Source organism: Neolamprologus multifasciatus, chromosome 8 (assembly GCF_963576455.1).
Source record: "Neolamprologus multifasciatus chromosome 8, fNeoMul1.2, whole genome shotgun sequence".
Taxonomy (NCBI): domain Eukaryota; kingdom Metazoa; phylum Chordata; class Actinopteri; order Cichliformes; family Cichlidae; genus Neolamprologus; species Neolamprologus multifasciatus.
The window spans coordinates 10,291,020-10,311,370 of record NC_140446.1 but is presented as its reverse complement, the minus strand read 5'-3'; the positions used below and the strand labels follow the sequence as shown (position 1 = coordinate 10,311,370).

The following is a 20,351-nucleotide window of genomic DNA, read 5'->3' as shown; positions in this document are numbered from 1 at the left end:
TGGCATTTGTTTCTTATCAGACCATGGGAATTAAAAATTAAATGAACCAAGACACAATTGGGTTTGTGCTCCGCTGACCTTCAACAGGAGCGGCCACTTTGACATCCTGTACTGATGAATGGACTTCAGTTTAAACACCACGCAGAAACAGATTTGTAGTCTTGCACTGAAATTAATTCTACATGCTTTTCATGTCACATTTTTCATTTCTTGCTTGGCCTACAGTGGACCAAGCTGCCACTGTACTGTCACTACACACTATTTTGGGCCATAACATTAGCCAAGTTTATAGAGGTGCTGTTACTTGTATTAAGTCTGTTAGTCATCCTGACACAGCCAGGTTCTACAGCCTGAGTAGAGCCGCCTCCAGAATGAACTTGGATTAGTTTCGAAAATAAGAAATGCCTGTAATATCTGGTTCATTACAACATAAAGGAGCTTAAGGACCTTGCCAGACAAACCTGATTACTCTGTCAAGCAAAGGTTAGTTCTTTGAGGACCTACCAAGATTTTCTTGCTACTAGACTATGAAAGACAAATCAATTACATGTTCTCTAGAAACCAGAGAAAAATTCTTAGAGAGAAGGTATTATGCTCGATTCTTGCACTCTGTGGGATTACTCTGTATTCACTTTATATAAGGCCTTGGTGCAAACCTTTAGGTCATACGCTGTCTGAAGCAAGCCATTTTTAACTTTCATCTTCTTCCTTTTAAGCCAGCTTTTTTTCCTGATTGGTCGCCCTTTGCAAACAGAAAGTTTAAACTGTTAGTGGCCAGGACTTCTGCTCCCAGCAGGAGCTTTGTGACTGGGATGACAGAAACAGATTGTCTAGAGCAGTCTGAGGCCGAGGCTTTTTATTCTTCGTGATTAACTGCACATACCGACAGCTTTTTAATATGAATATCTTCTATATGTATGACAGAAATAGGAAAACGCATAAAGAGTCTCTGTTAAATGTGAAAAATAAAATGTAATGTGTCTGTATTTCTTCATCTTTTTATTTCGTAACACACCTTGCATCATTCTGCTGAAGCGTTTAGTTTAATATTAATGCAGCTGCCATGCAACATGTACTCCTTAATGCTCATTTATCTTCTCTTTTGTCTCTTGTGTAGACAGTCTGTGTCTGAATTTCATTTAAATTATACAGCATAGACCCAAGGAAGATTCTGACACTGCTCTGGCAGAAGCTAATGAGGATGCAATGAAATAAACAAATAGTTTGTGCTCGCCAAGACAAATGAGTCTGTGTAAGGCCGCGGGAAGAAATAACATTTGAGTGCTGAGTGCTGCTGGCAGATTGATTTGGCTTTCATCTTCTTGCTATTCATATTTGACTCGAGCGAAACGCTATTCGTTGAGGGTAATTTGTACTTGCTCTGTTGAATGATACCGGATGTAAGTTAATCTCTGGCATAATCAAAAGGCCCTGTCCGTGGTATCGTTGTTATATCTCGAGAAATAAGTGTGAGAGCGCGTATATGTTGTTTGTAATAGCGCCTTGGTCTCGTAACTACTCAACAGTTACTAGCTGCAGCAGTTATTGCCAGCTTACATTTAATTTGTGTTTTTTTTTTTATCACCGCCAAGATGTTCTTTTCTAGTTCTGCTCTGCTATAGATAGAACTGAAAACATGGTATGTTGAAATGTGGTGCATGTAAGTGCCTTTTAGTGTGGGTGTGCTGTGCGAAATGAACAGATGTGATGATTAATGAAATCCAAAGTGAGGTGGGTACGAGTGTGATGTCCATACCTGGAGTTTCTAACAGCTTGCTGGATATAAACCTTAAATTGCCAATTCAACTATCTGCCACTTCTCTCTTAAGTTCTGGAAATGCTTAACTTTGAGCTGCTACGCAAGAGAACACATCATGTTGTGCTCTCTCCTAGACTGCAAATACATTAACTGCACTCTGCTTGAAGGTTTTTTTTTTTTCAAGCACATGTTTTTTCACGCTCTTTTCAAATAGGCGGAGAAGGAACTAATTGGTATAAAGTTGAAACATTTAGGGATGAGTCTGGTCTGACCCAGAACTTGTCAGCGGAAATGATCATAGCCTTGAAAAAGGGCTAATGAATTAGGCATGGGAATTGTCACAGTAAGATTTTCCTTTTGATGCAGATAGTATTTGTATCCAACCTGCTATTTTTTCTGTTTTCCTTGGTGGAAGTTTGCTGAAGCCCATTAAGCTGCAGCATGTTGCAATCGTAGGCTTGTTTGTGCTTGCGGCGAATGTTGCAGAATTCAAACCCTGCAGTCTTCCTTCTAGATGCTGGCTTCATCCTGAAAACACTAAATAATGAGAAAACATATCTTTAGTCATGCAGTGAGAGAAGATGGAAAATGAACCCTTGCTTTTAACCCCGCTATTCCATTTTACCTCCAAATACATAAATGAAAAGTAATGGGGAGGATTAACTGTATAGATCTTCTGTTTTCAGATGTGAGCTAAATAGACAGTTAAAGCAAACTGTAACTGAAAGCACTGACATAACAGTCAAACTAAAAAAGCAGAAACGGCATGTTAGTGGTGTTTTGCTTCCTGCTGTAGGGTTTTGGTAGGATACAGACAGGCCTGTAACCTCACAGTGAGGTGGGACTTAAATGACACACAAAGGGTTTTCCATGGAAGGAGGCCTTGTTACATGGATTAAACATGTGGCTGCCGCAAGGGCAGACTACAGCTGAACAAACTGGTACCTGCACTTGTATCTTTCTGAATCACAACAGTCCTCACCATCTGATCTGTTACACCCCAGACCAGCACAGCTGCAAGGAAACGAAGAAACTCAACATCTTTTTTTTTTTTAAATAAGTGAAAAACATTTAATCATGTTAACATTCAAGGTTGCCACTCCTTTTTTTTGTAATAGCCTAACTTGGCATGTAGTTCAGGGTACATCCTTGCTAACATACTCTTGTTTTTAAAGTGTGTACTTTCAGTACATTTTGGCCCCGTATACACACCACTACTGTGTTTTAGGCATCCTTACAAAAGAGCGACTTGTCAGAAATGCTGCTGGCCTACGTTTAGTCTGAAAAGTTAAAGATTGTTTTTGTCTGACTGAAACGCAGACTTTTTGTAAACAGTGATGCAGACAGCCACGTCCACTTCCTGATTGGTCTGCTTTTTGTTTTTGTTTTTCAATTTTTGTGTGTACTACTTTCCCTGGCAATGGATTTCTACTAAAGAAATCTTGTTTTGCTATTGTTGTCTTTTCTCTGTAATCATACACTATATGAGCAAAAGTACTGGGTATCACACAGCAATGCCCAGTACACTACACATTATGTATCATATCTCCAGGACCTAGTCTGTCATGGCATGGCCGCATGTCGTCTCCATCTGCTGGGCAGCCTGAGGTCTTTTGGGTTCTCTGGACATTATTGAGGACCTGTTACGACACAATGACGGCTTCTGCAACCTTGTTGTCTGTTGGGGAGCTGATAGCATAGAGAAGGACAGGAAAATAGCCTTGTAAATAGGGCAAGTTCTGTCCTGGCTATTCCTTCTAGACTATATAGAGGATGTGGGTGAGAGGAGGATGTTAGCCAAGCTGATGTCCATTACAGACAACACCCTTCACGCCATGCATGAGACTGCATGAGACGAGGCCCTGAGCAGCTCCTTCACTTGTAGACTGCTATAGCCACTTTGTAGGACAGAGTGCTTTCGTAGGTCCTTCATCCCAACAGCAGTCAGACTGTGCAACACCCACATAGGATAAATAGAAGCTAAAAAATACATTTGTATCCATTACTACTTCCACTGCACCTTATGTGCAAGTAAAAAGAAGATATTTTTAGTGTATTTTGTCTTATATAGTAACCATTTGTACATAGTATGGTACACTAGTCTGCTTAATTATTCTTTCTATTTTTGTATTTTTAATATATCTCTAATTGATTTTTTTTTCTTCCTGACCCTTGTGCTGCTGTAATCACTGAACTGCCCTCAGTGCAGAATTAACAAAGTCCATATATACCATGTAAACACATGCCATGAAGCTCCCAGCACACAGTTGTTCTCCTGATGTTAATACCAGACGAGGTTTGGAGCTCAGTTATTGAGTTAGCAGAGTGTTGGAGCGTTTTACGTACAATGTGCCTCAGCACTCAGCAAAACCGCTCTGTAACATTATATGGTCTGGCACTTTATGGCTGACTTGTTGCATCGACGGCATCCTGTTACAGTACCACACTCAAATTCTTTGAATTCTTTAAAATGACACGTTCTTTCACAATTGTTTGCATAGGCAGACTGCATGCTTAGGGTCTTGATTTTATACACATGCGGCAATTAGACAGAAAACACTTGAATTCAAAGATTAACCCAATACTTTTGTTCATATAGTGTTAAGTTGCTCTAAGTCGCTTGTGTCTCTTCTTGCTGCATGACTCCTTGTTGTTTTTGTGGCTGAAGATAGTTCTTTATGACTACGACTTGGATGTTGTTGCCATGCTCAAGAATGGATTTTGTGGCTGATCAGATGCTTCAGTGGGATAGATAAGAATCTAAGTATTTTAGCGTCCCTGTAAGGCCAAATTGAAGTTGGGAAAATTTGCTTTTGTTTACTGTCAGCTGTGTTAAAGAGTCAGCTGGATAGTTGAAGTATTGAAACAGCTGGATAGAGATCAAAGTTGCCTCCTTTCAGATGCTTCGGAGCTCACTCACCTCTGTTCAAAGGAGGCATTGTAAGTTGGCCCTGTGAAAAAACAGTGGAGCTGAACACATGAGACACAAAAGAGGAGACTTTAAAATTATATTATTTAGTCCCTCCCCTTGAAAAAAGCAAAATCACTAAAAGAGCTGCTTTCTGTCTCATTTATGCACCTCAATTATGTGTACCTACAATGATTATTCCCTGGCATGATGATAATGATAACTGATTAATCATGTGAGTCATTTTCAAGCAAAACTGTTTAGCCTGCAAATTTAACAGGGGTTTGTGATGGCTTTGTGCTCTTAGAAACAGCAGTGGAAAAATTCTAGGACAGGAAACACATCTTAGCAGTTAGTATGAAATAATGTCTACTTGTGATGGTGTATCACAGGTCACATCCTGAGCATGACCCTGGATTGTAAGCATCAGTAAGGAAGCTTTTTACCTCAAAGACAGAACCTCAGGAGAAACTAAAACTGAGTTTATGCAAAAACAATTATTATGTAACCATCGCATGATCCTTACTATTCATTTTAGGATACAGACCACTAGGTTTGGCCCACCTGGTTTGAATAAGAGAATATAGCCCAGGGACATACAGAATTATGTCACTCCACAAGTAGTAATGCGGGTGTTACCTACTACAGGCAACACATAGTTTTTTAGTTGTGTTTATGGAAGTTGATACATAAGAGCTTTAAAAAGTAGACCACAACGCTGCATTTTGGACAATGGTATACACATATTTCTGTAACCTTTTAAGTGTCTTTATGCTGGTGCTGGCTTGTGTTTTGCAGGAAGTGCAGCAGATGGACAAAATGTATTTTTTAATAATCACAAGGCTCAGCTGGCCAGTTTCTTAAGATATGATTCTAACATAAAAATTAAGCATTTTTAGCTGAAAAATGGCAACCTAAATCGGTGACCTGCTCAGTGCAGGTAGGGTGGAGCCCTGAAGAGATTAACTCCCTGCACACTGTGGCGTGACTTAGCTGAAGGGAAAGCAAACATATACCGCTCTTGGCTTGAAACATGTTCAGTCCATTTTTACTTTATCCGAATGGATGACTTGGAAAAACAAATATTAGATTTTCGATGGAAAACAAAGGGCAGCGTAGAGGCTGGGTTCATATTGGCAGCTAAGAAGAAAAAAGACTCGGCTTTTGAGGATATGTTTCCAGGCTCGTTTGTTTATTCTTAGCGTGATTCAAGATGCAGTCATCTTGGGTCCACAGTTGTTACACCTACACAATCCATTATAGCTCGATGTTTATGATAATGTGCAATGTCTCCAGAGTTTAAAAAAAAGAAAAAGAATAACGCAAAACTGAACCTTCCCCCTGTGCGTGTGTGGAGATTAGTGATGTTTCTAAATAGTATCTGGAATTACCTTCTTTTTAAAATTTCAACCTGTACTGAACTTCCATATTCTTGCTTAGATGCATTTTAAGTGGCTTTTAATTGAGTCTAAAAGTGGCTGCATCGCATGTGATGATAGCGCATATAGAAAGCATGATTAACTTATCTCATCTCTTCTGCAGCACAATTTACAAAGGGCTCACACGATCTTGTGACTTATGTTATCAGTCTTGTGTAATGTCAGGTAGGTTTATTCTCTGCAATATGTCAGCATATGCAATAGCCTTTCTTTTGCATCGCCATAAACTGCTCAGCTGCAGTGGCTCTTGTCTTTACTAAAACATTAATGCCGGGCTCTACTCTTTCAGCTAACATCAAGTGCAGTTAGTTTACTAGTTGTTGCGTGTTGTAGAGTTTATCTGGTGTAAAGCATTTGGGAGCTGATCGTATGGCGATAACATGAAAGCTGGGTGTAACTGGTGCGAGAGAAAGAGTGAGTGATGGTGAGAATAAGGAAATAATGGTTTGGCTGTGTCACTACAGAGGGTGTCGACATGGAGGAATACAGTGCTTAATGAATAATGGATGCTTACTAAAGAAGCTCATTTCCTATTCATTCTTTCAAGGCTGCTGCACAGGGAGTTGTTTGTGATCATTATGTCAGTCCTTCAATATTTTCATTGTGTGTTTTCAGAAATATGATGCAGTTTGATGGCACTGGAATAGCACCAGCAAACAATTTCACCCAAATACAATGGGATTATTTAAAAGGATGGCTTATTTTCTTTGATCGCTTCACAACAACTACAGAACAACTATTTTAACACACAAGTAATTTTTTATTAGCTGACTATGTGAAGAAAAAAAAAATCAGAGTCACACTGTTATTTTATTCCTTCAGAGTCACAGCCTTTCCTGGGTTTCTTTTTAACATTGGTATGCTGAGACTTGTAAAAATTGCAAATGTGCTGATCATCACGAAGGCCTCCGGTGACAGAGACGAGCATTAATTCAATATCTGGGTTGTCAGTTTTTGCGTCGAGCTGAAAAGATGTGGAGTGTAGAACAAGGCTGGATCTCATTCATTAAAAGCACCTTTTAACTTTTGACTTTGGGAGGCTGGATAGTGTCGAGGCTTCTTCTTTATTTGACTATGATGATTGTGTCGAAATGAGTTTTAGCAGTTCGATGCTGCAGTGAAACAACAGTCAGGGGTTAGCCAACATGTAACGTGTGCTGATAAGCATGAAGCATGTGCTATATTTTCACTCCAGGCCTTCTGTAGCAATTCTACAGGGTAATATAATCACTGGTCTGCTCCTCAAAAATGTGCTTATAGCTGTTTGAGGTGTTATCACATGAGATGTTTTCCATTAGAAAATAAATCACCAGTTTGCAAAGGCATCAATAATAATTTAGACGTGAGAGTATAGAAGGCACCGTGCTCTAGGGGGTATTTGCATTGATTCATCTATGTAAGAAAATACGTGCCATGACATGACTTTGTCCCACTGACCTTCAGCTATGGAAATCTAATCTATAACTGCTGAAATATTTAGACTTTAGAGTGTTTTGAATGACTTGCAGCTCACAATTCCATGTCTATTGTCTTGATTTGTATCCAGAAAGATTTTTATGCTAATGAGCAAAACTGTGCCGTACTGTCTGTGTCTGATCATTGCAACATTTGGTCATGCAGTATGTTTTCCCACTGGGAAAGCACACTGTCAACAATAACACTCCCCCAAACGCTGCCAAAGCTTTTTTGTGCTCAGTCACAGACAAAGCCACATCTACACCATTTGCTTACAATGAAAGGACATTTGTTTTTCATAATTACTGTCAGCTTCGATGCCAAGTGAGATACAAAAGCGGAGACAAGCCACAGAACCACAAATTGCATCGCTGTAAAAGTTAAGAATCGAATTTAAAAATGTTTATTCGTGATATTATAAAACTGTAACTGGTTATTTTGACTTCTACTCATTATTTTGTCAATCAGCAGGTTAACTGTTGTGTTTAAGCTAAATATCTGCGGTTTTTAAATGCTGGGTACCTAAAATAAACATTGGGTTATCTTAAACTTTACAAAAAGTAGCTATATCTCACAAATGATAACTTCAGTAAACACCTTCTTTATACATTTATATGCTCAATAAAAAGTCTTTTTCATACATGATGATGTTTATTTTGTAACTTACAATTAAAAGTTACAATAAAATAGAAAGAAGAATATGATTCAGGGTATGTGGCTACCTTTACAAGTTGCTACCAGTTGGCCAGGCAATGTGATGTGTTTCAGAATGACATTGTCTGGTAGCCACACACCAGAATAAAGATTTAATATTATACTAAGTAAAGAATGAATCTTGCTAACAATTCAGCTACCAAGCGCTACAGTCAGTCAAATGTTTGCATCCAAATGTGGCGGGCAACAGTCAAATAGCTAAACTCAGGGCTTCAGAATGTTGGTACACAAAATACAAATTACAATGTGACTTTGTCTTTTAGATCAAGCCTCTGATGTTTATTGATATAAAACAGAAAAATGGAAAGAGGATCAGCAAAGCCTCAAAGAGGAGAAGCTAGAAAGAGCAAATGTTTGACCTTTTTGCTTAAAATATGATTCAGTTTGTTAACTGATCGCTAAAATGGTTGCTGATTCAGTGTCTTGATTGTTAGATTAGATAGTTATTTCAGCTCTGTCTGCACCTTTACTCAAAAAGATGTTTTTTTTTGTGAGAATAAAAAACAAAACAACACTATGTTGGTGTAGTTTTTTTTTCATATGTCATTAGTTTAAATACATTCTGTTGGCTAGGAAAAGCATGCTTTTATTCTGAAAAAATCTGTTGTGTGGAAAGTAAAACTAAGGCATCCCCCTCTAATGACATTTCGTCATTTTCAAAAAAATGCATATCGTATTCCAGAGCCAACAACTTGGATGTAAAGGAAATGCTTTTCATTTGCTCTAGAGCTGATAACAACCTCACTCACTGATGCACTACAAGCCCTGGAAATACAGTGATTGCAACACATGGTGATAATAAGTGAGCAATGCATGCTAGCAGACTGCTTCCTCCTGTATTTGGCGGCTTGCTTTCGTGGCCTGCCTGTTTCATAATGTCTCATAGAGCTAGACAGTTGTGTGGCAGTTAACAGGGAGCAGGGATCACAGTCAGTCATCAAAAAGCAGAGTGGTTTCTCTCATGGAGAATCGTGGCAAGGAGTAAAATGAGGTTAGAGATCAGGGTGATCATAATAATGATGTGTCTCAGGGCCGATTTTCACAGTGAGTCTCTTTGTGGGCCAAGCCCAGTCAGTGGGTGGCTCTTCACACAAACGTCTATTTTACCGCTGGTGAACTGAGGATTGTTCGAAACTTCTTCCTCCCCACGTTCATTCTCTCTGCATCTGGAGACTAAGCAAAAGACAAATATACACAATGGGGGTATGTATTTTTAATGCTGCTACGCTATATGGCCTATTTTTGCAAAATAACAAATTTGTTATTCGGCTGCAAATGTCATTCGTCCTACTTGAAAACACGACCTCATTTATGCTTCTGTGTTGTGCTATTCACAGTTTATATTATTTTCCCTGGGGATGTTTGTTGCTTAAAATGCATTAAAAGAAGTGGAAAAGGGTGTTTGTTTGCTTTTCATCATTGTTATACCACTCTATTGTTTTAGATGTTGAACATATGGATTTTATCTAAAATTTGTTTCCTTGTTTTCTACATTCAGCAGTTAGGCTTTTTATCAAAACAGTTTGGCAGTAGTGGGTGACACATGGCTGGCATTAGAGAGGGAAATGCGCTCCGTTCTAGAGAGAGGGGCTCAACGAGGAGACAGGAAAGGATTTGATCATCAGATCTGTCTTCCCTTGAGAGGGAAAACGCCTTGCTCTCTGAACATACTGAGAAACCCCCTCATTTGCAGTTTTATGACTGCCTACTGTAAGATGAGGAGGAAGACAAGAGAGGCTAGGACTGCTGGTTTTTCTTTGAAGCACAGCATGCCATCAAAGGAATGCTAACCTTTTTTGCATTGCTGCGGTGTTTATTTGCTGGGCCGAATCTGATACGAGGTAAATGTTGAGTCTGTTGTGTGCTGAGCAGCATTTTGAACCAAATCTGACACATGGGCTCTGAGCCATCAGTGATGTCTGTCCAACTTGGCTAAATTACAAGAGGAAATAAATAAAAAGAGCTCTGTACTTCTGCCAGTTCATCGCTGTACTATCGCATCCAGCAGCTGGGCCACAGCAGGGGACTAGTTAGCCGCTTAGTTAGCCATAGAGATGCCTTCAGCTTCGTTGCAAAAACTCATTAGTGCAGACTAGTTGGAGTCCATTTTCATCATGTTCAGCTTGAGTGGCACGCTGTTTCTCATGTGTAGCTGCGCCAGCAGGTGTTTGGTCCTTCGGCGCTTGTGCACTTTAGTCCTGTAAAAAAGCCAAAACTCCTACATATCTGCTTGGTTGTTTTTCATGCACTTCCAGTAGCTTGATACTTCTGGCTACCGGAAATATCAAGCTACTGGAAACGTTAGCGTGGTAATCAAGGTGAAGCAGAGGGTTGTTTTTATAGTTTCCCCACCCTTGTCGTTACTACCATACCGGTGTGGGGTCTGATATAAAATCCTACATGCTCCAGGCCACACATTTCATCCTGCATTCCTGTGTCTGTAATTGATTCTTGTCAAAATACGGAAGGGGGTTGGGTGTACGCTGTGAAGGGAAATGAAGACGCAGAGAGAAAGAAAATAGGGGGTGGATGCACATTTGACATCATACAACAAGCCCAAGCTGGGGAAGATGAAATTTAGGGAGCTATGGTAACTGGTGCCAAAATGCATCCCCCATTGATAAAGAGGAATTTTTAACACATCTTTCATTTGCATATGTCCAATTAGGTTTCCTTTAGATCCTGCTGGGGTGATGGCAACGGGGGGTTTCTGTTTCCGGGTTCCCTCCCCCAGAGACGTCATGGGGATGCCAGCCTTTTTACATTTTGATCCTGAATTCATTTCTGTGTTTTTTTTTGGGGGGGATTATGTATACAGTTAGTTAGCACTTGGCAAATCTACATATGCCCCATAAGCATTTTTATAAGGAACCAATTTTGACATCTTTATTGCACAAAAAGCACAAATAGAGTTGCAACTTTCCCTGTTCTAAATTTGACTTTACAGTAGTTTGATTGCTGAGAAATGAAAATAAGAAATCGAACAACCTCTTTTTCACACGTGAACTTTCAGTTTTGGTTTAGGTGATAGTTCTGGCAAGATGATGTGCAGGAAACTGCGCACACAACATTGCTTTCTCACTGGTAATTCAACTGATAATGAATTATTGTGTTCAGTCGGCTTACACGCACTCTGGTGCTGGGGAGCTTGCAGATTGAAGACCATTTGATGTCCAATCAAACCTCACGTGACATTTGCTTTCTCACATCTTCACACCTCAACCCCTCTGTTGGGTGACATCTAGAATAGTTCAGGGCTGCAGTGCGTATTTGAAAATGGCATATGCTGGTCTCTCTAAAGTTTAGAGCGACCAGCATAGGCCATTTTCAAATGAATGGTTTAGAGTCTAAACCATTAATGCATCAATGGTGGGGGGAAAGCCAAGCAAAGGGGAAATTAATTGTCACTCACACTTCCAAATTACATTGTTTAAGGAGACTAAATATGTCATAATTACACACAGTTTTGCTGTCTGGATTTACATGTTACATTCTGCCAACTCTACATGGGTTTTACCCATTAATATGCAGTAAATATATTCTAATGTGGGCCCTTATCACTAGACTTTCTTCAATTTCTTGCACACCCAGTTTGTCAAGTATAGATGAGATATCTGTAGCACATCGTCTATCTCACTCTCAAACACACTGCATATCATTAGAAGTTGATTAAAGTTGCTGATTCAGGCGTTTGCTTTAAAAAAAACAAAAAACCCTTTTTCATTCAAGGAAATGATGCCCCCTACTGTATTTATTGAAATGTTAATTCAGGCGCAGTGGATTACAGAATTGATTAATTTGTATTTTATTTCTGGTGAAAGATATTGTAATAGTAAAACTTTCTCTTACGGGCTTCAACTGCATTTTATCATTGAAATCAGCATTGATCCGTTTCTATAGAAACTGACTATTAAAACGTGTTCAAATTGTTGTTCTGGAGCAGAAGCGAACTTGATTAGCAGGGGCATGTTTTATTTTCAACCTCTGGGTTCTCACAAGAAATTATTTTTTTTTCTATATCTGCATTCCCCAGTGTGTAGCACTGAGAGGATTTCCCTTTCCAATTTAAACAAAGGGTTTTGTTCACATCTCATTTATACACAATCAAATTTTGAACTTTCAGATAAACTCAAAGTCGAGCTACAAAATAATAACACAAATATACAGACCTGATATTTACGATTAAATTGCTAAAAGTTCAGAATGCAACAAAAATGGATCGTTTTGCTAAGCCTTGCCTGAATAATTGTCACTTTTCAAGCTTCTGCGATGATTTGCACAAAATGTTAGAAATGCTGTGTCCTTGATTCCTTACAAGAGAAAACAAAAGCCGGCCTCTCATCTCTGGTTTGCTCTAAAGTCAAACAGTGATTCCACTCAATAAGAGGACGGTGAGATTGTCGGCTTCTAAATGGCAGTCATTGAGAATTCCTGTTGCGCTGCCATTTGTGATGGTTTTTGCATTGTCACCAAAGATGCGTCTAATTAAAGCAAGCCACATTAACCCGAGTAATTGCATTTTTTCCCTCGCTGTTAATGTGTCTGCGCATGAAGTGGAGTGAAATGGTTGTCGGATTGGTTTACATAAGCTATATTTTTGCACAAAGAATAAAAAGGCTGTGGGTTTTTATTGTAGTGAAACAATTAGATTCTTTCAGAAGGCAGATTTTTTAAAAAATTCAGCAATTAAAACACTGTTAGCTGAGTTCAGTTTACAATAATGTGTGGTGTGATTACAGTTACCCATTTGTCTCCTTTTTATAAAAGTTACAGGGAAGTGTCAGGAACAGGAAAATAAAGCTGGAGTGAATTCTGACAGCCTCTCTGAGTCACATCAGCTGATTGGCAGCCACCCTGATGTCATTTGTTTTTGTGGGGCAAGGACAGGTCACACTGACTGATCTGTATTCCCTCTTTCTTTCCTTCTTTTTGTCTCTCTCTGTCTGTTTCTGAGATTGTCTCACTTCCCCCTCTTTACCTCCTCAGGCTTTAGATTTTCATGCCTTTTTTGTACCAACTCCCTCTGATACCCTTTGTATCTCCACTTTGTTTCCTTCTATCTTGTGTCTTCCACTGAAACAACGCCTTTTAGTTTGAATGAAAGAATGCTAAGTCCCAGATATTAGAACAAGAGTTTCTGAAGTCTCATTAGATTTGTTTTAATGCTAGAGATTATCCTGTTCCCAGTTCCGTCTTCCTACATGTCTCTTTGAAGCCATAAGAAAGGAAAATGGGTGCCGTTTATGCCAGAACAACACAATACTTTGTAAAGGCGACCTTTGTGTCATTTATATTTCTGAGCTTTAAGGATGTAGGAAAGTAAACAACTGCGTTACGACACTGTAATCAGCTTCAGCGTTGAAATTTCTGGTTCAGTTTATTAGAACTGAGGGTAAAATTCTTAGACTTTTTTGTGGGAGGCTAATAAATAATGCATCAAAAGCATGACTGCAATCACAATAGCCAAAATGGGTGGGCTGTCATCACAAGATATGTGATGATGTCTAGACAGATGGGTGCCATTTGTATCAAAGCTAAGTGGTCCTGCAAAGATGTGTTGTGTTAATACTAAATCTGCTTCCACTACAGCGTCATGTTGTAATAAAACATCTTCAAAGGGTAGACTGATAATTTAACTTGTTTTACAACGGCAAGCTGCACTAACAGGCTAATTGTAGTTAGGTCATCAATCGATCTGACAAATCTTGTCTGATACTAGTGGATTTTGGGAGATCTTGGGTCTCTCTATGAGCTGCCAGTTCTGCCGCTTGTCTAATCACTCCTGACCCTATTAGAAATGAGTCTCTCTTTGTTACTGTGCGGTACTGTCAGTTCTAGGAGAACAAAAAGTGCCATTGTCTGTCATTGCCCTTGCTGGGATAGAAGTAATCTGTGGCAGTTGAGCTGCCTCAGGATTGTTATAATCCAGATTCAGTATTAATGACAGTCTAATCCGTGCGTTTTTGACCCTCTAGAGAGGCTGACATGGCATCCCTGTTGTTATTTGCTTGTGTAATGTCACTAATTCTAAAAATGGAGGGGGCTTGCTTTCAGCTTATGTCATCTGGCAAGCGTTACTCTGTTCAGATTTTTGTACGGCCAAGATGCTGCACTTGCCGATACCGACAGACAATGCACCTCTATGTTGTTGCTGGATTTGCCAGATATATCCATAGATTCACTTTGAATTTTAGCAGCTTTGAGAAATGCTTCATGTGTCCTTGGTTTTCTTCCATTCCTGAAAATATTCCAGCATAAGACCCATGTGCCTGAAAAACATTAATTGTACCCCGTAGCACCACGGGGTGTGTTTGCTCACCCATACACAATGTGCATTGAGGGCAAATGACATGAATGGTAAAATAGTGCTCCTCTTCATCAGAATGCACTCAGAAGGGGGCTCTTTTGCTTTTTGTTCATCACAAAGGGATTCAGAGATAGATGAGAAGATGTGTGCGAAATCCATCACACAGCTCCTAGCTTGGCACAGCGATCAGTAACCCCCCCTCCAACCAGAATCCCTCCTACACTTGCTTATCTTCTGTTCTCAGAGCTGTGCACGTGGGGCCTTTTGTTTACAGCTCTTCACAACGATTCACACCAGTAATCCCTGTGACAGATAGCATGACTGTCTGACAAGCCCGCAACCTATAACATCCTATTTAATAAAGCCAAGACTGATGCTGGGTGCAACTTAGTAATAACACTGTGCCTAGTCACAATATGTTTTCACGTTGGTATTCATAAAAATGGCCTTCCACACTTAAAATCGAGAATAAAAGGCCATATTTAACCCCTTTTTTTTGTTAAACTCCACTAAAGCACATTTTCATTATTCAAAATAACCCGTTTACCCTTTAAGGGAACCATCGTCTCATTGAACAGGAGGTTGGGGCTCTGTGCCTGAAGTGACCAAATGAAGCTATCCACACTCAGTAATGTTATGGAGAGCAATGAACAAAAAAGAATGCCTGAACAGAGCGTTCAAAGCGGTATGAAGCCTGAGTTAGCTCACGACGATCCAGTCTACATTATTTTAAACAAATAAATGGCATTTTTATTCGACTCAAAACCTGCGACCACAAAAACAGTCCATGCACTAGAAAATGAAACGCACACTGAACTGCACTGTATTCTACATGAAACACAGCAAACAAATGAGCTCATGTTCTTGCTGTCAGGAAGTGAACCTCAAGCTTCTGTGGTGCTTGTATAAAGAGTGTCTGCACTCACCACATACTGCCTTTTTTGTTTCTGGAAATGGTTTAAAGGGTGAGGGCGGCATGCAGCACTGACCAGGCCTGGAATCAAACCAAGACCACTGCAGTAAGGAGACGACCAATACCACTGAGTTCACTCATTTATTGTGCTGTAAAAATCAAAGTATTGTGTTTTATTACTGACAGTATTAAGACGTTTTTAATCGGTGGAAGCTCGGTGGAAGCATAATACTTTGTGACATGATAAGTACTGTGAAAAATGTTATTAAGTGGGACTGTACTTCACTGGGAGTACACAATATGAAGGCTCTCGATATGTTTATTACTAGGAAACATTCCAGTTTACTGGAACAACACCAGTGTTTCATAGCAGGAATGTTCCAGCCTTGTGAATAATCTCTTTAGAAGTCAGCGGAAAGCACACTAGAAATGAAAGTACACATTTTGATGATAGACTGTAAATAAATAATGAACAGCACCAGACAAATAAATCACTATACTGGAAATAAATCTCATTGGTCAGTGTGTCTGAGCTTGTTTATCAGTTTAATCTTCTGAATTTATCGCAGCAATATCACAGCAAAGCCTTTAAAAATGTAGCATTATCTTGAATCAGCAGTCTTGGGTTTTATGAGGAGGAAATCAATGGTGTCGCAGCTCGAGTGTGACTTGCCATCCATCAGTCTGCAGGCTGACTGGAGCAGCTAATGTAGCTGATATGCTGAATGGCCAATTTCCTGTTACCTGTTAAAGAGGGTACAGCAGCCCCTCTCCCACCTCTTTGTTTCCCCGTAGGTCACTGCAACACAGATTAAAAAAAAACAAACAGCATAAAGTAACATGCTGTGGCTTTGCATCTGTAATCTGAGCATCTGTGTGATTTGCAATCCAAGAAGAAATCCTATTTCTGATATTAATTAAGTTGTGGCAACCAGTAAATGCTATACCCTGAAGAACTAGGCCGAAATCTCTCAAGTCTGTTTGGGATATCAGGATGCAACGCTATCATTATTTTTATTTTCAGGATTATTGACATTGTGGTCCATGAATCCTGCATATTTGATCTGCTAGCCCTCCAGGCTGGGGCACATCTCCTCCTACACGTTTCATGTTGCATGTCAAGTGATCACACTATAGAACATTTACATCACTCCTTCCTGGAAGGAGAGTAGGGTGGGGGATGCAAGGTTATCTCCGTCTGATGACTAGATTGCAATATTTACTTGTGCTTTGCTCGAAACCAGATCAGCTGATTTGATGCTTTTGAAGAAAAAGATTCAAAGAGGTTTCAGAACTTTTTTTCAGGCGTGGCTACTCATTGCTCCTGAGTGCATTGAACGTTATCCTGCAAATCATCCATATCCTGTTGACTTAGATTTCCAGGATGTTCTTTCCATCATCTCCTACTTCCTGTCTGAAAACATACTTTGGTTAGGACCATATAGGGGTGTCCAGCTGTTGCATGGTGATCCCACAGTTGACTTGAGTGCTTTTAAGTTTGCAGGTTATTACACAATGCTTTCCACAGCTGTTCTTTCATCTTTTTAGCTTAGACAGAGTAAAGATGGGCCACATCCAGAAGAGGCCAATTAGATCAATCGGTATCCAAGCAGGAAATCATTTAAGTGCCTATGAGCAGAACCTTTTATATAAACAATCGATCACATTATATAAAACTTTACTTTAAAACGTTTAAGCATTCTTGTGGCATTGGTTTAACTGCAGCGGACAGCTTTTTTCACCCAGATTGCAGTAATAAACTGAATATTTGCACCCACTTGCTAACTTGAATGGCCAGTTGAGTCTGTCTCCAAAAGCATAGCAAACCCAAATGACGTCCATGTTTGTAGAAAAGCCAGAAAAAATGTTTGCGCACAGTCTATATATGCTCATTGCTAAGAAAGCTTACAATATGTTCATTACTTCTAAAACCATGATGACATTGGCTGTAATGCTAAACTAGATGCTACAAAAAATGTACAAGCTATTATATACAGCCTTTGTATGCAGCCTGTATACACGGTGAACATTGTGCAGTATGTAGCAGCTAAAAGTCAAGTTATTTTTTCCTTCTGAGGTAAGTGGATCATTATGATGAAACGTCTGTAAATTTTAAACCCCTAGGATTTTGCATGTGTGTATTGGAACAATTTAGCCTTTTTTTGTCACTCGTCTGGTATTTTTCAACTCGATTTTATTACAACATGAGTAATCGTATAGACAACTAATTCTTGGCCTATGACTGTGTGGCACACCCACAAATAAATGTTACTGTCATAGCTCAAAAGTTCAGTTTTATTGAGCTATTCGGTTTTATAACGTGGCTTCATATGCTGTACAGCTGAGCCAATGCTGAGGCAGAGATGTGTTAGTTTAGTCAGTGTTTTTACGCTCAACAGTCACTCAAAGCTGAACCAATAATGTCTCTAGCGCTTTTCCTCCCCATGTTCTTTTATGTTCCTTCATCTGATTGGCCATTCTGTCTCTTCCTTCAACCTCACTCTTTTTAGTTCTCACAGTCCAGCTAATTTTACACACCCCCACCCACTTTTTGCTGTAGACCACAGTTCACACACAGGATATGATCTGTTGTTTCTCTTCCTGCTTGTGGACTGCAGGTTTTCTGAGTCAGCTGCATACAATGACAGTGATGTGATGCTTGGAGAGTACTCCTGACCAGTGGTCAAAAGAGTTAGATTTACCCCACAAGCGGGACAGTGGTGTTGAGGTTTTGGATAGAATTATGTACGTGCACACCACATCAAGAATGTACCTTTCACTAGTTTTGTGAAAGGTATTCTAGGCAGGCAGCAGATTAGATATAAATGTAGCACTTGTGCATCTTACTAATCATTTAAAAGACTTTTACAAGGCTCACGTACACACTCATATGGGTTTTTCCTCCCGCAGTAACCACAGCTGATTACATAATGATTGTTTTTTTTTTTTTTATTGAATTAAAAATAGTGACTAGTTATTCTGTTGAGACTTTCTTTACTGGATACTTTGATTTGATTTGATCCATATCTTTATGTTGGCATCTGATAGACAGCCTGAACTATGTTTCTTTCCCCCCTTTTTTCAGTATCAACAGTGTAAAGTGGATAAATGAACAGTTATTGTTATATATTAAATCACAGCTAGACATTTTAAAAATTTCTTCCCACTCCCTATTTTTGGCAGTTTTCTTGCAAAAAACGTGTAGGCGTTGGTGGTTTTTTTCCTCTCTAGCATGTGAAACATCTCAATTCCCAGACAAGGTTGTGCAGATAGACATGACTTGTGGCTTTGTGCTGTAGCCAGATATATATATATATTTATATATATATATTTATATATATTTATATATATATATATATATATATATATATATATATATATTACACAGATAGCATGAAATATCCTCAAGGGTTTTTTTCCTCCCTTGTGTGGGTGTATATGTATGCCCTATAATGTCAGTCTACTGTTCACGGTTGTTTTGGCTTTGTCTGTACTAGAAGATGGTTTGTAGATGCCTGTGTGTGGCGATGTGTTTGCTCCCTCTTGTGCTGGAATACCACTGTTTCTCTGTTTCTCATGAATATTTACCACTTGGGGTTCACGGAGTTTAAATTTTGCAGGGAATTCTCAGCTGGGATCTTGTATAATCTTAACCCAGTTCTGTCTGAGGTGCTCCCAGGCTCCTGGGAGAGCAACTTTGGGAAGGATGTGAGAGGAGGAAGGGAAGACAGACATTGCCACTGTGGGGATGTGTGTCGGATTATTGGATAGAAGGCTGAATAATAACTGTTTTTACATGCTGTACTTATAATGAACTGAGGATTTGTAAAGGTTTTTTGGGCAGCTGTTATGTCTGTCACGTTGTGTCTGGGTTGTGTGACTAAGAATTTGGTTGACAGGCTGTCCAGACTGATCCTTTTTTTCTTTTCTTTTTTTTGCTGTTACAGACGGGCTAAATGCACAATTCAATCCATAATTTAAGGTGCTTAGGCGAATGAAATACAATTAAAAAGAGTCATATAAATAGTTTGCTCATTTAAAACCTAAATTTTACTCTCAGATGTGTCTGTGTGTATATGTGCATATGTGTGTACACACAGTCACCGGCCACTTTATTAGGTACACATATTAAACGGCTTGTTAAGGATAATGCAAATCTCTTATTAGCCAATCACGTGACAGCAACTCAATGCTTTTAGGCATGTAGACATGGCCAAAAAGACTTGAAGAAGTTCAAAGCATGTAGTGAGGGGGCATTTCTCTCAGAGAAAATGCCCAGAGGTAAGAAGAAAATGGCCAGACTGAAGGGAGGGCAGCAGTTACTCAAATACCACTTGTTACAATGAATGTAAGCAGGAGAGAATCTCAGAAAGCACAACACATCGACCACACCGTTTGCCTATTCTCTCAGCTTAGACCAGGAAACTGAGGCACCATAGAATTATTATTGATTTGTATTACAGTTCTAGTTTCAATTTGACTTTTTGTTTTACATTTTGTTTAGTTTCAGTTAAGAGTCTCAATGATTTGACCTGTTTCCTTGTTTCCTCCTATCACAAAATCCTTTCAGTTCTCATTTTTTTTCCACATTAAATTTTTATTTTTATTCTAGTTTAATAAAAGTTTTTTTCCTCATCTAATTTTAGTTTTTTCATATTTTTTAGTTAACATTACTCCACAGTCACCAAATAGAGAAGGGAAAACTTTGATCTATGTAAAAAGCCAGGTACAGTTATTAGGTTTCATCCATTGATTGTGTTTTCTTTGTCAGGGCAAAGCATCCAATAGATGCTCAGAAATTTCTCTAAAAACAAACAATGTATGTCATTGTGAAACTAATTTGATTAGAAATATCT

The 20,351-nt window shown here is 39.2% G+C and overlaps 1 protein-coding gene across 5 annotated transcripts in view; it reads left to right on the top strand.

The window, feature by feature from the left end:
• Positions 1–20,351, top strand: part of ptprea (protein tyrosine phosphatase receptor type Ea) — a 58,530-nt gene that overhangs the window by 936 nt on the left and 37,243 nt on the right. The window contains exon 1 of one of the 5 annotated variants that reach the window (XM_085170958.1): positions 9,166–9,478. The exons of 3 other annotated variants lie outside the window; for them this stretch is intronic. The gene's annotated coding sequence lies outside the window, so the exon portion shown is untranslated. Of the gene's footprint in view, positions 1–9,165; positions 9,479–9,738; positions 10,117–20,351 lie in introns of those variants that run through there. One more of the 5 variants, XM_085170957.1, reaches the window with a different exon arrangement.